This window comes from Anopheles merus, chromosome 2R (assembly GCF_017562075.2).
Source record: "Anopheles merus strain MAF chromosome 2R, AmerM5.1, whole genome shotgun sequence".
Taxonomy (NCBI): domain Eukaryota; kingdom Metazoa; phylum Arthropoda; class Insecta; order Diptera; family Culicidae; genus Anopheles; species Anopheles merus.
The window spans coordinates 43,300,574-43,319,217 of record NC_054082.1 but is presented as its reverse complement, the minus strand read 5'-3'; the positions used below and the strand labels follow the sequence as shown (position 1 = coordinate 43,319,217).

Sequence of the window (18,644 nt, the reverse complement as noted above, 5' to 3'; positions counted from 1 at the left end):
CCTCCATTCTTGTATGAAGCAAAACACAAGCCGTCCCCCCAACAGTATTTTGTTTGTTTTATGCTTCCCACACCATCAATACGTCAACCGCTGGCAGACCTAATCGAATTGAACCACCATTCGCAGCTAATTACAGAAATCGTATCGCGAGGATTTCTGTAATTAGCTGCGATAAATCATTATTCATTCCTAGATTCTGGCAAGCTGGCGAGTGATCAGGTCATGGTTTTGGGACGATTTTGAATAAATTATTTTGATTTATACATTGGCCCCGCATCCGAAACTGATTCCACGCGGGCCTTGGTAGCCATTTTGAATTGACTCAGGGTGTGTGCAAAGAAAGTGAAACATATCCCAGAGGACGGTGGGGTCAAGTAAAACATAAATCTTTCACCAAGAAAACGAGGGGGATCTGATCTGCGCCGGTCAACCAGTGGGGATATGGTTCGTCGATACTACGGTTGAGAGGTTGTTTAAATCGAGCAACGGAGCGTCCTAAAATCAAAATGAAACAGACGTATAAAAAAAGTCCGAATATCCAAGGGTTCTGACATTTCTTTTGCTCTCTATAATCAAGATACTGACTTATCACGCTACCGTATTTCGAGCGAACCTTACCTAATTATTGGACTAAAATCGATTCATCTAAAGGTTTAAAAAAATATGAGAAAAAACGTTGCTTCGTTCACGAAATTCCTACATTCTCCAACCTCCTTATTCTCCCCCTTTGACCAATCCTCCAAACACCTACTCAGTGTATCTTGTTTGGTTCGGTTCGCATCAAAATCGAATCTCATTTCCCGAGAGCTGGCCTATTATGGGGTGCTCTCCCTATCATCAACGCGCGCGGGGATTTGGGCATCAATTCTTTCGCGGGCATAGTTTCTAAACTCGCAGACACGCTCGGTTGATTCACCAGCGCAGTGATAATTTTCCACGGTTACGACGGTATGCTACTGCCCGCAGGGTTACAGGCTCGTCTCGTGCTTTCGAGTACAGCTCGAACCGATTTTTCGATCGCCGAATCACACACGTGAATGGCGCTTTGGGTTGCAATTTCGGGATCCCTATCATTAACCTGTCACACCGGTTTCTTCTTCAGCCGGTGAGTGTGTGTTTATGTGTATGTGTTGTTCCTAACGATTAGAACGAAGATGAAGAAGCGGGAAGGGAAAGAGTACGGATTATTCTTCTCGTTCCTGGGCGGATAGTCTCGGATAGTCTGGTTTCGTTCTGAATTGGTAAAGTTCTTCCGTGCTCTGTTTACCACCGGCCCATACCTATTCCGATCGTAAACATACTGCAGGGGTAATTTCCCTAAAATCTCATTTCGAACGTGATTCTGGTGATATTCTTCATCCGTCCGTGCTTCTAATAGTTTCACTTCGCGTCCACGCACTCCGTTTGGCTGCCATCGTTCGCCCAGAGTGAGCGCTAGGCTCTGTGGTGATGATCTTCGATTCCGACAGAGAAACTACATCGTAATAATCGTCCTCGCTTTCCGGGCGAAGCAGTATTCGAAGGTGCGGCTGGTAATTTTAGCTTTCCTCGAACTCCTCCACCTACGGCAAGTGATTCTGGGGCAGTAGGGAGGAACTCACACTCCCACCATTACGGAACCACCGAGGTAGGTGTCCGAGAAGGCCAGTCCCCACCACTGTTCGGAATGAGGAGTTGTTTTGATTGATACGAAAATTGCTACATTCCCTGGTGTGGCGTCAACGAACCTCCCCTCCCTCCCGCGCATGGCGTAGCGCCTGTCAAGCATTATCTCCATGGAAATTATCTCCCCGCCGTCGGCGTGCCCCAGCAGAGATGTAACGGCATCATCATCTTCCGAACGGTTGTGAGAATTTGGCAAATGATTGTGATTTGCTTCCCGATAACTCGATTGTGGCTGACCTTCCACGCCCATTTTCCTCCCAAGGGTGCAATTGAAAAAGAATTCGTTGAAGACAGAGGGGAACGCTTCCTGAACAGGGCAGGCTATGTGTGGCCAAGCGTTTAATTACAGCTACCAACTTTAGCTGCCTGGCAGTGTATCCTGTGGGAAACGTTCGTCAATGTTTCGTTGCCGATGTCACAATGCGTTTGATGGAGGTCCTTCCCATCGGACAATGGCTGCACCGGTACCGACGAACTCGATAACTTCATCGATCGTCTCTGGTCTGGAAAAAGGTTTCTTGTACAGTTCCCGACGGTACAAGAAGGGCAGCTCAAAAGGAAGCTCCACAGAAAACCGCGGCAACCATGGCGCACTTGCAATGACATTGATTTATGGTTCCATTGAAGAACCTCCAACCCAACATGAAAAGCGCATGCCAGCTCGAAGGGTTTTAAGGAAACAGAGGGAATGGGAGACACATACACACAGGGTGGCGGAGCTGTTTTTGCACAGCAACAGAAGGCACCCAAAAAAGCGGAGCACATTTTTTCGTGGTAAGCAAAAGGCAAACCTTGTGTTCCACTCAAAATCGCATCACATTTTTTATTTCAGTTTTTGAGTGGTCATTCATTTCCCTCTCTTATTCACTCTCTTATGAACCCATTGTTCGCACCGGCAGATGGTTATTATTTTTGTTAGCAAATATTTGCCTACATTTATTAGAGTGTAAAACAAATACAAAATAAGCGCACAGCTATTTATCTTGAATGAATACTTTCAAAACATTAAAAAAAAAAACAGTTTACCAACAGAAAGGAATCGCACTACGTAATGTTTAATATTATCGTATTGATGGTTATTTTTGCGGTTGTATTTTTTGAAGAGCAAATTATTGTCGCTGTACCGCAGAATAAACTAACTTAGTTTTAACCAAGATAACAACATATCTAGGGTAAGGAGGTGCAACATCGATGCGCGGGATCGAGCACTTGGGATCGGTTTAGATCCAGTGCAGCTGCACGATGCTCGAAATCTACCGACATAATTGTAACAACACTGACCATGAATGTAAAAAATAAGATACGTTTACATCCGTTGATCCACCGATGAGTGTTAATCTTTGATAAGAAGGTTTTCGTTCGAGCAAACTTTTGAGAACACGGACATTGATGGGTTTGCAGTGAATCGACATTTCGCGATTTGATTAATCACCATGTGCTCGCATCGCAGGGCCGATCTATCAATGTCGCGCACACAGCTAAAGGCCTTGCTATGAAAAGAAAATAATGAAAGGTAAACTGTACTATCAACAGTCTCTCGCCATTCGGAGAGTTACGCTCTCTCCCCGCAAAGAGCTCTCACTATGCTCGTTCAATGCGCAAACCAGTGCGGCCAATCGTAGGGTTGTAACAGATTACGAGGCGCCAACGTTTCTCCGCACCACCTCGGTGATGGTGCCAAAAATAGGCCTTCGCATGGTCAGCGTGGCGTTCGTGTGGGGACTCATAGCGCGCTTGTACCCGCGGTAAGGTGTAGGGGAAGGCGCGGAGTTTAATGTGCGTTGGTTCGTAAACTCATTTGAAACGAGAGTCCGACTCTCAACCGTGGCTCGTTGGTCTAGGGGTATGATTTTCGCTTCGGGTGCGAGAGGTCCCGGGTTCAATTCCCGGACGAGCCCGAGATGGACTGAAAATGTCTTTTTTGGCACAGATCATATTGCTCAATTTCGCATATTTGTTCAGGTATCGACGAAGCTTTACCACTTCATACGCTATTTTAAACAGCAATTTATTATTCGCACAGTCAAAGTTTTCATTCGATAACATTGGCACGTATTATTAAGTAAATGCTTCTTTAACCCGAAAGAAATATTGCATGCCAACGGCCAAACAACTTCAATAATCATGTGAAAACAAATGAAGGCTTCGCCACAAATTGTACGTGCACAGGGGAGTGTCTTTGCATCCTAATTCTATACGTCCTCCGAAACACCAAACACCTTGAACATCTTCTTGCAAAAGAAAGATCAACAATCATCACGATCTACAGAAGAGGCGTGGTTTGTTAAGTGGAGCCCGGTCTGCGATGGTTGCAGAAATGATAAAATCGCGAATGAACCAATGAGAAGAGTTGTTCCTTGGCTGCTGAATCCTACTATTCTTCTCTTATCCTTGCAGCTGGTCTTTTGTTTTTGTCGCTTTACGTTATGCTACTCACACGAGGTGCTTTTATAGTTGTACAGATTTTTGCATCAAACACTCAGTTACGTACACTAGTTTTCTCTTTATTTTTTTGCATTAGTTACATTTTCTACTGCTTTGAATAACACTTATTCAGCTTTGAATAACACTTATCCATTCTATGCTTTATAACTTCGTTCATGACCCTTCGTGCAAATACTGTTTTTGCAAAGATTTAGGAGTGCTCCTGCGGGGCCACTTCATTGATAACGCTATCGATTCTTAAGACATATTTCTTTTCAAACCAAATCGAATGACTTGCCTGCACGCTAAACATATTGTGAGCAGAAGGCTTCAATCTTAGCCAGCTATAAAAAGTAGTTCCCAACAAAGGTAATTTCCAAAATTTCAAACACTTCAAGTGTCTAAGTTCCCCTTATCTTCATCTTCACGGATCGCACAGAAAACGAAATAAAAAAAAACTCACAAAATAACAATAAATTAGTATCGTAAATAAAGTTTTATGGACAAATTTGAATGCGAACAGCATTTACGTTTGCCAGGCACGCCTGGTATACCTCTAATCGCCCTGGGGAGAGGTTTCCCCGTTCAAGAGGTGCACACGGGTTCGCGCAATACTCGTCCTGTGGTCCACACCCCGTTCATATTCCTATCTAGCTCAACCCCCTAACCTACAACCGATAGCGCACTCGTAAATGTCCGAAAAATTTATGCAAAGTATCTTCAGCAAAAGGAGGGATCAAGACGGAATGGAATTGGAAAATGTTTGCACTTGTGTAATGGTTTCGCATTGAAAAGCTTCAAATTGAACCAACTTTTAACTTCCATGAGCGCGTTTTCAACCTTGAACGGTTTTACTGCACCGCTTTTGAGGGAGGAAGAAGGAGGATGGGTGTATGCTTTACCAGCACTTTGAAAATGCTCACGGCGACGGAAGGTAAGGAATGATTTTATTTTCGACTTCTGCATGCCATCCTCGTAGAGCAAAAATCATCAGCACGGGCAGTACCTTTGTGTTGCGAGCAGAATAGCAAGAAAAGGCTATGTTTTTGGAAAATGTCTTGCCAAAGGCGAATCGCACTGCAGTTCTTTAAGCTTCCAAAGCGAAGGGTTTCTTTAAAGAATAATGTTTGTTATTTCATAGATAAAAATCTAACGGGAATGGATTTTACGGTTGTAATATTTAGTTATTCGTATTAAAATAACTCAGAGCAATAATAGTTATTACATCTATAACTAGAAAAGGTCAGACTAGAAAATAATAATACATCGATAAACGACGCCAAAGGGGAGTAACAAAAGTATGGGACGTTTATTCTCAAACGAACAAGCAATTTGAATAAATTTTGAAACACATCCATATTTAATCTTTGATGTGTCACTTCATTTTTATTTCAATTCAAAGTTAAGCAAAGACTTTGCACTCAAGGAATCATTTTTGGAAAAGCTTTAAGATAATTTTAAAGCCTTGTAACTATGGTTGAGAATGCCAGATAATATTACCTGCGTGAACGAATATCAAATTGAGTTTATCCATGTTTTTTTTCTGTCCATTGAACAATTCGTTGATGGGCTATCGCCTTCTAGCAACAAAACTAGCTTTATGCCATGATTTTATCTTAAAGATCAAACACAAACTAACCAACCAACGGAACACGGGTTAAGAAAGTGCGCAGCATAGCAAAAGAGACTGTTCTGAGAAGAGACTGAGAAATACCAACGGCAGTAGTAATAAACCGGAGCTCTGGTACTAAATCCAATCGCAACCCCCACCCAACCAATCGAATCTTTCAATCAACTCCTCTTCTCCTGGATGCATTAGCTGGGGCTAAGACCGCGAGGCATCAAACGACGGTGAAATTGAGTTGAAGACGTCCTGTCTCCCGCGGGCGCTGCTCATCAAATATTCAATCTATGCTCGGGGAACGCACGTCCCTTCCCTTCCCACTCCTTGATTGCACGCTATCAAAGTAAATGCGAAAAGCATAAAAGCATAACCCTGCGCACATAGAACCCGTTCCACCTCTTCGGTAACGCCCGTAATAAGCCTTTAAATTGGTCTTCGGCCGCAGCTCAAAACGAGAGTGCCGTTCAAAGAACACCAGGCCCCACCCAGCCCGTCTGTCTGTCAAGCATCCTGGGAGGAAATGTCGTCTTTCGTCTTCCGTTGGGATTCATTTCCGCTAGCAAGGCTGGGCCGAATGCAGATGAATGTGCGTACAAGATGCTCGCGAATGTTCCGACTGATTGCTCCGGGTCGCACGTTGCGTACGCCACGAGTCGCTAAATTCTATTGCAAACCGATCAAAATTCCAACCCAATTCCGGTCCTGCAGCAACGGGAAAGGGATTGAAAACACACGGGCGACTTCTATTCGAATTGCGGTTTATGTATCGCGCAACATATTGACGAGCAGCAATGCGTCTGGTAAATGCGGTGAAGCACAAACTACTCCGGAAACCGGATAGGCACAGGGTTCCGGCTGAGTGAAGCTGCAAATTTGTGTAGGGTGAACTGGGGGAAAGAAGATGTTGGCTGCAAGCGCAAGGACAATCATCGTGTGACAAACGCTCACACGCAGATTGTTCGCGGTTCCGGGGACGCATCAAGCGGCCGATAATATGGCCAATATGTGGCGGAACAGTTTCCGCGCCCTGATTGGGTGCGATTTCATGACCATTTCTTCGAAACACAGACACATTCTCGCCCCTTTGTGCACCAATTCCTAGCGACCGGGTGATCGGGGAAGATGCAATGAGAAAAAGCGAGGTGATATGTCCTTCCGTAGTGACGAAGCATGCCCGCCCAAAGGTAGTACGTATTTGCCGTGAAAATAACAATTTACTGAAAATGGTTTTATTATGCTAATCAATTAGTGCCGAATGCTCTCCCGCACGCTTGCTTCCTGCAGTCGTCGAGAAGGCGCCAAATAAACGCGTTTTGCTCTAGTGTTAGAGCCGAGAGGACTGGCAAATCGTGCAATTGGTTGCAAAAAGCTTTCAGCCCACCAGCCAATTGTAGAACAGAAATAAACAAAACTTCCCGACGAAGATGGGCGTGAGATGAGGAGAAGGGGGAGGCAGGCAAATTGTTAATCAAATCAACCCAAAATTGTGGAGCAGGAATGGAACGACAACCGGGGGGGATTGCTTTTCCTCGTAAAGCGCTGTCTCGACGGTGGCGCACAGAAGACACCCACTAGTCTAGGCACCAGCTTGAACATTATTTCAGCAAAGTACTTCGAAACGAGCATCTAAGCTGCTTTATTTGCATGCCGTTGGAAAAGCATCCGGGAAATATGAGATAGAAGAAGAATAAAACACCTACACCGGGGTACAGCCAAACGACCTGAATGTAATGGATTGAGCGACGCTGACTGTGTGGAACCACCGTTGCCTTTATAGGTAAACAAAATATTCACACATCAATTTAGTTTTTCAAAAAGGATAGGGTGTTAAAAAAATCTTCTAAATTGCAAAAGCAAATTGTTAGGGTCGTGCATTTGCGTCTGCTAGACGTTTACGAAGGACATGTGTGTTTAACTTTTCCCTGCTAGCCTAAAATCATCAGCAATCATGATAAGACCAAACACATTTGCAATTTGTAGATATTTGCTAGCATAGGAGTTAATTTTTTCCATATAGATGATTTCGATAAGCTGTTTATTGACAGCACGACTTAACGCGAATATCTCAAGCGAGGAAAGTGTCCCATATGTGGGATAAAGCAACAAAAATGTATCAGTTTAAAATGGGGTTCTGTACCTAGCATGGCACTGAAAATATAACAAAGATGTGACAATTTATCGGGCGAAGTGTGTTCACAATGCGTGTATGCTTCGGCAGCTGTTAATGGATGTGTCATGCTGTGCCTCCTGACGCGTACCGTCGCACAGTGCCATCAATCCACTTGACAACACGCAAAGGAAAAAATCATCCTACGGGGGAGGATTTGCTGCGCGATTTCAGTGAGGAATATATTGACGTTTTGTCGGAAGTTTACTTCATCTTCGCGATGATGGACGGCTACCGAGTCCTCGGTGTAAACACGCGGTTCAAATGCTTTCAATCGTTGCAATCAAAATCGCGAAAATTGGGAGCCTCGGATCTACTAGTGACGCGCATGTCATGAGAATTGTGTTTTGTACATCTCCTGTGTGTCTCGGGAACTTTCATGCAAAGTGTATAAGCATTTGAATTATTTCACACTCTCACAATAATGACAAAAAGAAATAAGTAAAACATCGAACACCTTTTAAAAATGCGTTCACAAGTTGAACGCATTATCAGGCTACACGAGAATGAGGTTTTTTGTATGTGATGCTTTCTCCGATATATCTGCCAACACGTTTGATGTTATTATTTTCATTATCTTTTTTCGACGCATCTTTCCGTAAACGTATTCCGCAGGCATGCAGTTGTTTACCGGCGACGGTTGCTTCACGAATGATCAGTCAATGTCAATTTCCGTTCCATTTTCCGTCCCCAGGTTGGATGCTTGCGGTCGGATGCTGGAATATATTGCCGCTCTACCGTAAAGCGAATGCACCGACATAAACGAATGGCCCCGAATGCATTTCGCGCTCCGGTCTCCACCCTCTGCGGTCTTCTCATTATTACCCCACTTCAATTTTGCCAATCGATGTGAACGGGCTCCAAATTGAATTTTTAATATTTCGCATCAAATGTGCATGAATATTTCAACCATTCGGCAGCAAATTGGCCGACCCGTTGGAGCAGGTCCGTGCGCTACCGACTGTCCGGGACACGCGCACACTTCTCTACAAGCCGGAGAAAGCCCCCGCACTGCACTACTGGTGGCACACAGCGCCAGTAGTTGGGCTGGTAAATGTTTCATTCGTCCTGCCACCGCAGGCAACTTAATTGAACGTTTTGCGGTTTTTTATGCCTTCCAATTGGGTCGCCAGATGAATGCATAATGCGAATATGGATCGTCGGATTTTTATCATTTTTGGTTTTTCCTTTGTCACGTACAAAAAAAAATCTTTTCTTTTTATATGAATTACAATTTTTTTGCTCCCATAGCACACATACATCAACCTACCAACCTCAAATCAACCTACAGCAGGGTCACATCACTTTTAGAGATTTAGAGAGATCTTAAGATACAATTGTACTGCAAGTCTTGCAAGCAGCTAACAATTTGGCCTATAACATAGGGTAATTTGTCAATTGCACACTTAAGGGAACAGCGAACGTATTTGATATGTTTGAGATGGATGAAATTCCAATATTCTTGTTATGTGAGTCTTCTATACATCATTATTGTTTAAGCAATAGTAAGTGTATTTTATTTAAGACAGAAAAATTATGAATAATGTCTAGAAACACTGTTTTTAAGAATTATTCAAAAATCCAATTGTTGCACACTTAAAGGAATTCAAAATTTTAATATTGAACAGTAAAAACTATTGCACACTTTCCTATACACTGAAACCGACGAAAAAGATCCATACATTGTTTTTCTATCGAATAGTGTTTAGGACAATACTGTTACATTACTCGTTTGTCCTTGGTTCAAGCCAAAATTCCGCAAATATAAGTAACAAACTTGCACCTGCAACCGCACGCCAATTGTTAACAAACACTGTGCAATAATTAGGATTAAAGCACTCTCTTTATTCCAATTGTTAAACAGTGTATAAAAATAAGTTTTTGCAAATGCAATGTATAAAAGACAAAAATGTTGCTAAAAATCATTTTATTAAAAGTAAAATAGTGGGAAATGCATCAGAAATGCTAAATATTCAAGGAAAATGCTTCTTATCAAGGTTTTCTGAATATTTGAAAAAAAACAACTAATTGTAAATAGTGTGGAATAATTGGGAGGTGTGCAACAATTGGCAAATTACAATATTTCCTAATAAAACACAATTGTTGAGATATTTCTGTATGCCAGACTATTTCAATTGATAAGCGTCCAATTATTTGCATCGTATCTTTAATATGTTGTTCTAGATTTAATATCTAGGTTTACTATTTTTAATTAAAAAATCTTATTAATTTGTTCATTGAAATTGTATGTACTTTTATATCGAACTAAATATAGGCGCTGCGAAATGTTAAATCAACTTTTTCATATTAAAGTCTTGTTCTAATTATGCTGTGCTATTACAATGATTTAAGCCCATTGTACTAACATATTCTCATTTTTCGAACCACGAGCCACACAAGTTACACGATCACACGACACAATGGGCAACTGTACTTGTTGTCCACATCGGCACGCCACCATCGTTCATGGTGGAAACAGTTCGTCTACGACATTTGAAGTTCGGAACACTAATTTGATGTTCTCGTAAAAAATATAGTTCGCGCTATACACAAGAAGTACCATTCATTATTAAGGCGAGAACGGATAAAAATAAATAAAAACAACCACCCCAACGAAGCATCGTGCATCGTGAATTCGCTGCCAACGTTAGAAACAGATGTGTCACCGATCACAAAAAAAAAACCCACTCCCCATTGCGTGTTGGAGACGACACGTGAGATCGGGATATTTGAAACAAATAAGGCACACACACACACACACTAGTGGCACAAAAAAGCTGGTGTCAAAAATAAACCATACAAAAAAATACCCACGTGCAGTACACATGCTTTGTGAACAAAGCGAGCCAATCAAGCTGGCTTGCAGCATATCAAGGCAAAAATGTGCACGAAGAGGCAAAAACGCAATCATTGCTTAAAAAAAAAAGCGATGAGAATAAGTGATCGATAGATGCGAGCATCACGCCAAGCAGGACACGCTTGCTTTTTTGGCTCGTTTTTTTTTTTCATGACTGTGATTAAGTTTCAGAGCTCGATCTTACACTATCATATTTCATTGTGGCTTTAATTAAACCGATCAATTTCAGTTTCACTTGTTCGTGCGGGAACGTCAGGTACTTGGGCCTTTAATATTTTCCGTAATCTGTCATCAAATATGAATCAGCAACGTTGTTGCATTGCCTTTATCATTTCTATACTACACTTCGACAATTTTATTTTTTATTTTGTAGAACCCACGCTGGAGGCTGGCACATTTCTAACAAGGATCGAACCACGCGTACCATCGGACCGGAGCTAATTAAGCAACGTCGATCAAATTTCCCACAACTGCCAATAGTACGTGTGTGCATTAAAATCCCTTTTCCCGAGCCCACAACGAAGTGGCGCATTTCATTACTTTGCAAAATGCATTTCGATCCCCGGTCACGGTCCCGGTTTGACCGGGCCGGCGCGCGTTTCAATTTCAGCCGTCAGTTGTCCAACAATGGCGCGTACCGACCGAGGCTTGGCAAACTTTTATCAACACATAGTTGCGCCGGCATGTTGTGCATGGCAAAAGATGCTAAGCCAACCTCGAAACCCTGGGAAGGAATTATGCAAACCTGAGTGCCCGCGCGACGGCTGCAGAAAGCCGAGATGCGAAGCGTACGAAAGTGACGGGCACTCCAGTGCAGCGGGAAAACGTCAAATTCAATCAATCGTCCCAGCCAGACAGGAGAGACTGGCCACGTCCGGGTATGGGAGGGGGTGGGAAAGGGTCGAATGGAGTTTGAGAATTGGCACCGATGCGTTAAGTCCGATCCGCGCGTGTGTGTGTGTGTTCAGCCGAGGGCGAAGAATTGTTCCGAGATCGGAGGGCAGGATTTGGCCCGAGCGTATTTTTTGCTGCTGTTATTGTTGTTGATGTTGTTGAAGCGGCAGAAAGAAAACCGCTCATCCCCACGCAAACCTTTCGCTCAGGCCGCATGCTGTCCAGATTGCTGAACAACATTTGCAGCCGAGAACCGTCACTTGGTTTCGTTCCCGTGCGCAGGACCGGGAAATGCAAATGCGGCTAATCGAACTGGCTAGATGCAGCTCACCGAACCGACGATCGGTCAGCGATGCATACGGAAGTAACTGTTAATTTGCCACCATCGCCGACGGCCAATGGAAAGAAGCCATGCCTGTCGGTTGGCCACCGGTCAAGCCGGTGCCGACTGAAGCAGCGATTCCCGGGCCGGATTAAACAATTTCCCTTTGATACTGCTCTTTAAATAATATCCAATCCAGCGGTGCAGACTAGTGATGGGCGTTTCGGAGCGCACCAACGGCTCCGGAGCCGGTTCCGGACTAACAGCTTCGGAGCCGGCTCCGACTTTTTCCCGGAGCCGGCTCCGCACCAACGGCTCCGGAGCCGACTCCGCTCCGACGGCTCCGCTTGGACGGCTCCGAAGCCGACTCCGCTTGGACGGCTCCGGAGCCAGCTCCGCACCAACGGCTCCGGAGCCAGCTCCGCACCAACGGCTCTGGTGCCGGCTCCGCACCAACGGCTTCGTAGCCGGCTCCGGAGTCCGGACTAACGGCTCTGCATTCACGGCTCCGTTCCAACGGCTGCGGAGCCGGCTTCGGGCCCACCGGTCCGGAGCCGGCGACGAATCAACGGCTCCGGACCAACGGCTCCGCACTAACGGTTCAATAGGACATCATCGAATGATAGTGTAATAAAAAACGAATATATATTCTCGCACTTGTGGAAGCTAACACACGATATGATTGCAGTATTGACATGCATGACGTTGTGTAGCATTCGTTAGTCTCGTCTTTCTTAACAGTATTCAAAACTAATCGATATTTTTTTTTGATAAATTCTTTTAAACATACCTACTCCGTTATTTACGGATTTCCTCGATTGAAACTTCATTGAAAAAGTTATTTTGGTCCTTTGTGTTAAAACCGGCTCCGGAGCCGTTGGAGCGGAGCCGTTGGTGCGGAGCCGGCTCCGGAGCCGTTGGTGCGGAACCGGCTCCGGACCCGTCGGAGTGGAGCCGGCCCCAGAGCCGTCGGAGCAGAGCCGGCTCCGGAGCTGTTGGTGCGGAGCCGGCTCCGGAGCCGTTGGTGCGGAGCCGGCTCCGGGGCCGTTGGTGCGGAGCCGGCTCCGGAGCCGTCGGAGTCCACTCCGGAGCCGTCGGAGTGGAGCCGGCTCCGGAGCCGTCGGAGCGGAGCCGGCTCCGGAGCCGGCTCCGAAATTGTCTGGAGCCGGTCGGAGCCGGCTCCGGCTTCGGAGCCGTTTTGCCCATCACTAGTGCAGACACAACCATCGGCGGAACAGGCGGAACACGTCGATACTGGCATGTGTGTACGGTTGGAAGTATCAGTATTGGGGTTGGATAAAAAAGTATTCTACAAGTTCGTTTTCCGTTTCTTGCTTTAAATTTGAATTGCTTTTATATTGCAGAGCTTAAAAAAACCAACCATCGAGCCAATACATGCCACACCGCGTCCGTGTCAGGGTACAAATGTATTGCAAATAATATGGCTTGACTTCATTACTTTCGGCGAAATGTATTCACACTTCATTGGCACGCTGCCGCTGTTTGTGCAAAACATTTGCCTCGCGTGTCACGCACGGATGCAGTCGGTAAAGAGAGCGCACTGGTGCTGGATTAAATATTTGACGTTCGTTTGCTGTATTTTCCTTTCCGGTGCCCGTTGCCGATGCGCTACGTGCCGCTCCCCGCTCGAACGGGGGAACGGGGGCACTTTGACTTTGCAAAATTAATGACTATTTTGTCTATCGATTATTGATTGATTGATTCACTGTTGCGTTCAGCATATTGATTACATTTCGAGAAATGGCGATTCGTGCGCCAGTCAATCCTGCTTTAGGGAAGGTTTTTGTTAATGCAACGAGTGCTTATCGGTTGTCTGCTTTCAGGCGCTGGTTAGAGCGCGATACGCAAACGAGAACCATTTTTCGTTAATTTATTAAACACAGGTAATATCCCAAAGATGCTTTAAACGTTCATGCTGAAACACAACATTTCAGCACATTTTCCGTAGGAGTGGTAGTGTATCGTCCCATAAAAAAAAAAAAACATTATGACGCATTTACAAAGCGCGAGCTCGTCTTGTCGTTTTTGGTGGTGCGGATTTGCATTTATGTTAGCATGTGCTGCTGTACCTTCCTCATTGCTTCGTACTTTCATTCAAAATCGTTATCGGCTCGTGAATATTTCACACCCATCCACACCAACTCCAACCCACGGCAGCACAACCGGCAACTAGCACCGGAAACGCTCGGTGCGCACAAGCCGATACCGACAGGCACGTAAACGGCTTGACGGACCAAACAATCGGTACGCATGGGAATCAATTTCCGTACATATTTCGCGATCTTTGACAGCTGTACTCCCTCCTCTCCCCCATAGTACTCGGCGTGAGTACGTGTGTGCAAGCTATCACAGAAGCCGGAACCCCGCAGGTCATGGGAGAGTCTCAGCGAAGCCCACTCGAAACGAAGAGTGAAGACTACCAACGACATAAAAAAAAGTTCTGTGCGTATGTCTCATGTGCGAGGTTGCAAGGTTTCCAATTCGATAGTCGATAATTTCTCCAACATTGGACCGATGCTTGCAATGCAGCGCACGTGTCACGTTTCACATTCGATGGGGCAGGAGGCAACACACCGTTAAAAAAAGGGACGGTGGTGGTAATGGTGGGCGGTCAGGCCAGTCAGAGGGAGGTTAACACATTCGGCCAAGGCACGATCGTTCTTTTGCCCTTGTGCCCAAAATGAATGTTAATCAGATACGCAACGCAGAACTACAACAAGCGTTCCGAAAAGTACGATAGAGTTTGGGGTTTGTTGTCTGGCGCGGGGAATAGTTCTGCCTGCGAGTGGACCACGGAGTAGGCCCCGATGAACGATCGAACAAGGTGCATTAATCAAACTTTTATCGACAGCAGGCGAACGAAAGTATCATCGTGGAGTTTGGGGCGAGATGAGCAGTTAGCTCTGGATAGTTAGCTCGTTTGCTCGGGGTAGCTGTAGCGACGGAAGGGTGCAAAAAGAACATAAAAAGTCACGGTTTTAAAGTGCGTACGAACTGTTGGGTGGTGCCATCACCACTGTACGTCCTACTCGCACATCGAATACAATGAGTGACGTGCGAGGGAGTCGGTCGCTCACAAGTAGACTCGAATTTCTCATGGCGCGAACGCATTTAAAATCCCGGAGTTCTCCACTCGAAAGAGAGAAAGAGAGAAGAGAGAGAGAGAGAGAGAGAGAGAGAGAGAGAGAGAGAGAGAGAGAGAGAGAGAGAGTCAGGTGTGCTGCTGCGAGCGTCCGACGAACACGACGACGGTCAATGTGTTCCAAAATGCATCCTTTTAATTAAACTTCTCACAGGACGCCAGGTCACGTTGCATTCTACTGCGCTGATGCAACACCGACGAGAACATGGAAGGTAACAGATGAGCCGGCAAACTGAAACTTGTGTTGTTGTGCTGGTGTTCTCGTGAGTGCATGATGCACGTTACGGAATGGAGAAGAACAAAATGAAACATTTTCTTATCTTGTCGTTGGCATGTTTTTAGGAGGCTATCCCCAACACTTCCCCATCGCGGTGCTTTCCCTGTTTGCGTTAAGCTTTACGCATTTATTTCTACCGAGCCGGATGTAAAAAGAGACCATCACAAAAGAAAACGAGTCCCAACTTTGAGGACCACACACATAACTCGAACGGTAACTTGTTTAACGACATGTCTCATCTCTCCCAGGATGACCATGGCTCAGTGGGAAGAGTTTATTTATTTGTGCATTTTTCACACCATACCATTTTTTGTAAAATTGCAACGTTGTATGTGTGTGTACCATTCGTTTTCCAGCAAGCGTCCTTCTGGTTGACGCAGAGCATTGCACCAGATGCACGTTTAACTAAAAAAATACAACTTGTTCTGTAGTGACGCTTTGTGAAAGGTGTAGGATAGGACATTTTCAACCGATAAGGTTCAGGGAGGAGGTATTCTGCCGTCAGAGTACGACATCTGTCACTCGACAATGATGAAAGTATGAGAGTTATGACCCTTTCCTAGTGGGAATACTCTCGACTGTCATCAGTGTTTTAAACCAGTGTATCATAGTAAAAACATTTGTTTTGAAAAAAAATACTGTCCAACCTTCCCATTTTCAAAGTTTTTGTTTTATCTTTTTTCTCTATAATATAACTACTTGGGGGAATTGAAATATACATTTAAACAAAGTTTTACGTCCATTATACTTTGTTTAACACTGGAAAAATGGTGAATGCATACATCAATGTTTCTGATTGAAAAATAATCTATTCTTTAATATCACAATAAAACACCTGCTAATTCTGAATTGGTGAGATGAACAATCGTTCAAAACACTTCATTCCTGATTTTCTTTCAAAATTGTCATGGAAAATTCATATCTTTTACCACGGCCAGATTACTGTTTACATGCAAATGCCATCAAACGAGCACATCAAATATTCGAAGCATTATTCCTCGCCTTCGTAGCTCAAAGCTTCCGGGATGGAACACTGTCGGGCCTCGCTAGTAGGAAGTTTCCAATCGGGCATTAATAAAATCATGCGGCCACGCGTATGGAAATGATGATTGATTGCATTTGATTTCATCCATCAGTCTCGGGAACAGCGTACTGCACTATTCATTTATTGTGCCTCATCGTCTATCATCGAAAGTCAGTCTAGCCGGACTGTTCGTTCGGACATTTTCCAACGGTCTAGCGGGTCCGTGACATCTACAGCGGTGACGCTAATGTGCTGCTCGTGCTCAGAATTGAGCAGAGCAATCGAAATGCTTAATTAGTTCGTACCCGGTTTAGTTCACATTAAAATACGTTTCAATGCTAATAAACTTTGAACGGACTGTACCGTCTAATATTTCCCAATTTTTAAACCATTGAATAGGCGTTTCCCCGCTTTTGATCAACCTCATTCAGTACGGGCCTATGGTGCGTTTGGTTTGGTGCGAGAACTCCGTCACTTCCGGCAACGGAAATGAGACTTCTTCACCGTAGACGCGTCCGCTAGCTTTCCTATTTGGCGGATCCTGTTCCGGTACAAGGAGGCAAGCCGAAGATGCCGATGTCAGTCGGCGTCGCAGTCGGATGCAGCGCACACGTACCGCTCATTAGGCCGTGGCAGTATGAAGGGTCACACAATATATCGAACACAATGGGCGTTTCGGAGGTGGGAGCTGCGTTCGAAATACGATGTATTCATTGCAAACGCTCATTTTGTAGGATGAATTTACGCGCTAAGATTTGCCCACTCTCGCTCGCATTAGTTGCAAGGGTTAGGACACTCGTGATACGTAGATACGCAGACCCCGGCCGCAGTGTGAGTCTATGCCAATCTATGTCTATGAGCATTGAGTACCGTGAATTATCTCATTGCAAACAGGGAAAAGAACCGACTCCGGTCAAAGGTACATCATATCACTCAGGGTGGTGTTGGCCGTTGGATGGTGACACATGATGCGTTCCGTGGGTTCCGGTAATCGGCATGATTGGTTCACCGCGGTACCCCGTACTCACGGCGCACAGATAGGAGAAGCAAGGCCACTCGGTCGACGAGTATCCATCGGGGGTAACCGACTGTTCCGAGCACACCGAGTTCCGTCCGAGCCAGCGAGTGTGATGAGATCGAGTGCTCAGGGGGGTGGGTGCTCGCGTGTTCCGGATGTTTGGACTACGGATTGTCCTATAATTTTTGCTGATCGCCTGGTAGTTTACGCACTCAGCAAAATGTATCTCGGCACTCTTTTGTTCTCACCCCGTGTCTCCCTACTGTATTTAATTGGAGTACCCACGGTAAGCTAAATACAAAAATAAATGGAAATTAGCATAAAAAGGCAGATCACGCCCATTCAGGCTTTATGATAGTACGATAGTATTAAAATGCATATAAATTAATTACCGCACAACATCGGATTGGGGCTCGTCCGGGAATTGAACCCGGGACCTCTCGCACCCGAAGCGAAAATCATACCCCTAGACCAACGAGCCACAGTTACTTGAACACTTCCACTAAAAAGCAGATTGCAAAAGACCGTAGTTTGGTTTGTTATCAACTTAGCCAACGAGAAATGGTAGATAACAGAGGTGAAAGTACGCTTTCTACTATCGGTACAAATTCTTACACTTCATACTTTATGTAGTGTTGGAAATGGTCAAGCAAGCTGCTTTTTTTGCTCATTTCGTTTGATGTTACTAGAACACTCCCCACGCGTTTCATTTATCATGTCGATTTATTGCTAAACAAGTTGTTACTGAAGAGAGAAACAACAACACCCTCACGTCACACATGCACATTGAGCCCAAGACGAGCAAGTACACCGAGGCGAACGGTGAGAGCACAGACGAGGTGGCAACATTAAACAGAGCCGACATAATAAAATATGTCTTAACATCATTATCGATCACTTAAAATCGATTGCTTCGCTTTTCCTGTACAGCGTCTGGCCACCACAGGTGTAACCATTCTAACGCTATGATTGTACACCACACCACAAAGCGCATGCCGGCGGCACACTCATGCCCGACAGCTCGAATCGGCATAATATTGTCCATACCTTGTGTCCGCTTTTGGGAAGCAATGAACAAAGCAAAAGAAAATCTCTACCACTATTCTTAACTACTCACAGCAAACCCGCTGTACCACCACCACCCGTGTTAATAGTGGAGGAAAATTTATGAAACTGTTTGCATGCTGGCCTGTTTTTGAACTCCCAGCC

The 18,644-nt window shown here is 44.9% G+C and overlaps 1 protein-coding gene and 2 non-coding genes across 8 annotated transcripts in view; 2 read left to right on the top strand and 1 right to left on the bottom strand.

The window, feature by feature from the left end:
- The window catches only part of LOC121588595 (protein winged eye-like), a 341,422-nt gene that overhangs the window by 125,997 nt on the left and 196,781 nt on the right, over positions 1-18,644 (top strand). The window lies entirely within an intron of this gene.
- Trnap-cgg lies at positions 3,492-3,563 on the top strand. The gene has a single exon. It is a non-coding gene; the product is annotated as a tRNA-Pro (tRNA).
- Trnap-cgg lies at positions 17,845-17,916 on the bottom strand. The gene has a single exon. It is a non-coding gene; the product is annotated as a tRNA-Pro (tRNA).